Source organism: Muntiacus reevesi, chromosome 2 (assembly GCF_963930625.1).
Source record: "Muntiacus reevesi chromosome 2, mMunRee1.1, whole genome shotgun sequence".
Classification (NCBI taxonomy): Eukaryota; Metazoa; Chordata; class Mammalia; order Artiodactyla; family Cervidae; genus Muntiacus; species Muntiacus reevesi.
This window is the reverse complement of record NC_089250.1, coordinates 256,616,923-256,620,363: the sequence shown is the minus strand read 5'-3', so window position 1 is coordinate 256,620,363 and position 3,441 is coordinate 256,616,923. Positions and strand designations below refer to the sequence as shown.

The following is a 3,441-nucleotide window of genomic DNA, read 5'->3' as shown; positions in this document are numbered from 1 at the left end:
TTATGAGACATATTTAATATCTTTTGTATGACCTTTTTACTAAAACTCTCCTAGAACATCAAGGAGAGCTTTTTTTTTTTTATTAATAGGATGGAAAGGTACTGTAGCTGACTGAAGGACAGAGTTGTCTGTGAAGTTCATTGCTTTGACCATGGTGGTGTGCAGACGACTCTGAACACTGTTAATTTTTTCGGCATTTATTTATTTTTAAAAAAACTTCAAAAATTTATTTATTTATTTATTGGTTGTGCTGGGTCCTTTTTGCTACAAGTGAGCTTTTTCCCAGTTGCAGTGAGCAGGGTCTGCCCTTCATTGCAGTGCACAGGCTTCTTAGTAGTGTAGTGGCTTCTTGTGTTATGTAGCACAGGCTCTAGACACACAGGCTTCAGTAGTTGCATCATGTGGGTTCAGTAGTTGTGGCTTGTGGGCCCTAGAGCTCTCTTGTTGTGGGTCTCGTTACCCTGAGGCATGTGGAATCTTCCCCAACCAGGGATCGAATCCATGTTCCCTGCATTGGTAGGTGGATTCCCATCCACTGTACCACCAGGCAAGTCCAATTTTTCAGTATTTAAAAATTATTTTTAGTTGTGGGCTGAGAGTCCAAAGTGAAGTTTTTGGAATAGATTAAATTTTGATCAGGGGCAAACTTTTGTATGACTTTCTAAGTCTCCTGTGTGGCCTGCAAGCTCTGTTGGTGGTTTTCCCACCCATCTGCCTCACCATGTGTGATTTTCTTTTCCACACTGTCCTGTTCTTAGTTCCTGGATGATACCACCTCCTTCTTCTTCTAACTAGGTTCATGGCAGTTCTTCCACCAGGAAGTTTTTTGTCTCTGCTCCTATTTGTTTACTTGTTAACTTTTAGAAATTAAAAGATGCACAGCAAAGAAGAAAGCAATCATCCACATTCCTTCCACTTAGGACAGCACCACTGCTAACATCTTTGCATATTTGCTTTAAATCTTTTTTTTTTTTTTTTTAAAGAAAAATCACCATCAGTTTGTGCAATATTGTGATTGGTAAGAAATATATATTTTGTCTTTCAGATGATCAAGTGGTGTCTGTGATTCCTGGCTCACAGCTCCCCAAATCCTTGGCGTGTCCTAGGTAGTGAGAATTTAAAGGTATTTCTTATATTAATTAACTAATTTTGGAGAGCCCTAGAATGAAGGTTGGTTACAAGGAGAACCAACCAGGTGATTAGAGGGTTGGAACCTTTAGTCCCATCCTCCAACCCCCTCTGCTATGCTTTCCTGCTAGCATTGAGGATTATACCCATATAAGAATTCAACAGAGAGACCCCAGGGAACCAACCAGGTGATTAGAGGGTTGGAACCTTTAGTCCCATCCTCCAACCCCCTCTGCTATGCCTTCCTGCTAGCATTGAGGATTATACCCATATAAGAATTCAACAGAGAGACCCCAGGACTGCGTGAGAAGATGAAGCCGGCCGTGGACGAGATGTTTCCCAAGGGCGCCGGGCCGTATGTGGACCTGGACGAGGCAGGAGGCAGCACTGGGCTCCTGATGGACTTGGCAGCCAATGAAAAGGCAGTTCATGCAGACTTTTTCAATGATTTTGAAGATCTCTTTGACGATGATGATATCCAGAGAGGTGTGTCCAGCGGTGCATTTGGTGAAGCTTCGCCACGTGGTGGTGTGGTGGGTCTCCTTAAAGGACAGTTTCAGGTGGTTCCAGAGAACTTGTGGGAATCGCTAGAATTTAGGAGATGATTAGCCAAGAAAGAGAAGAAGGTTTTAACCATCTGGAGGAGGCCTGTTAAACTCTGAATGTGGCCAGCTTTTGTCCTTAACTTCAGTTAAAATAAAGTGATGTTATTACTTGCAGGGTCAAAAAAAAAAAAAAAATTTAAGAATTCAACAGAGAAATGGCAGAAAGACCCTTACTACTGTCAAGGGATTGCTGATGATTATGATAAAGAGGAACTAGTAAAGGTGTTTAAGAAAGAAGTTTGCCTGCACTGGTACTGCAGTTGAACAGCCAGAATATGGAGGAGTAATTTAGCTACAGGGCGACCAGCACAACATATGCCAGCTCTTCATAGAGACTGGCTCGCGTGACCAGATGAAAGTTCATGGGTTTTAAATACTTTGGGTTCACTGAAGCTTAAGTGAGGATTTTTTTTTGCAATGAGTAGAATTTCCCTTTTGTCCCTTGTCACAAGTTTAAAAACCTCACAGCTTGTATAATGTAACCATTTGGGGTCTGCTTTTAACTTGAACTAGTGTAACTCCTTCATGCAATAAACTGAAAAGAGCCCTCCGCCCCCCCCAAAAAAGAGAAAAGGAGAATGGCTGGAAAAAGAGGAGAGAGGAAAGAAGCTGGAGGATGAGTCAGTAGCTAAAGATTATTTATCTAAGCAATCATACCTATGTAATGAAACCTTCGTAGAAATCCAAGAAGATGGAGTTAGGAGAGCTTTTAGGTTGGCTGACAGATGGAGATTTGGAGAGAGAGGCACTCCTGGAGCGAGTATGAGTTCTGTGCTCCTTTCTCCCTATTTTGTCTGATGCTTCTCTTCCATCCGGCTCTTCCTGAGTTACATCTTTTTGTAGTAAACCGGTAATCTAGTAAGTAAAATATTTCCTTCAGTTCTGTGAGCTGCTCTAGGACATTAATGCAACCTAAGGCAGGGGCCGTTGGAACTCTCGTCTATAGCTGGGTGGTCAGAAACCAGGTGATAATTTGCGCTTGTGACTGGCATCTGAAGTAAGGCAAGGAGACAGAGTGCTGCTGGACCGAGCCCTTAACTTGTGGATCTGGCGCTGTCTCCAGGCAGAGAGCATCAGAGTTGAGTTGACTTGTAGGCCATTTTGCTGGTGTACTGAGAATTGGTGCTGTGGGGGAATCTTTGCTCTACCCCACCACCTGTACTGTTGCAGGAAGGGGGACCCTTTCCAGGGCCCAAAAGTGGGCTCCTGTCTAATACTTTTAAATGAATTATCTGAGGGGACACACATGCTGACAAAGCAGGAGATTTTATTGAAAAGGGTACCCGGGTGAAGAGTAGCAGGTTAAGGGAACCCAGGAGAACTGCTCTGCCATGTGGCTCGCAGGCTTGGGTTTTATGGTGATGGGACTAGTTTCCGGGTTCTATGGCCAATCATTCTGACTCAGAGTCCTTCCTGGTGGCACATGCATTGCTTAGCCAAGATGGAAGCCAGTGAGAAGGATTCTGGGAGGTGATCGAACATGTGGTGTCTCCTATGACCTTTCCCGGACTCTTCTGTTTGGCTTATTCTGCGTTACCAGAACCTCCTGCTGTAAAACAGCTCATGCAAATGGTTACTATGGTGCCTGGCCAGGGTTGCAGTTTCAGTCAGTGTGCTTCCCCTAACAGTACCGCAATGAAAACTGGGATCCAGACCCCTTTTAGTTTGATAACAGTAATATTTGTTTATTCTAAAGAGTTCAAATAAT

At 43.5% G+C, this 3,441-nt stretch overlaps 1 pseudogene; it reads left to right on the top strand.

The window, feature by feature from the left end:
- Positions 1 to 1,423: 1,423 nt before the first annotated feature.
- LOC136158749 (COP9 signalosome complex subunit 9 pseudogene) lies at positions 1,424 to 1,840 on the top strand (annotated as a pseudogene).
- Positions 1,841 to 3,441: the final 1,601 nt, after the last annotated feature.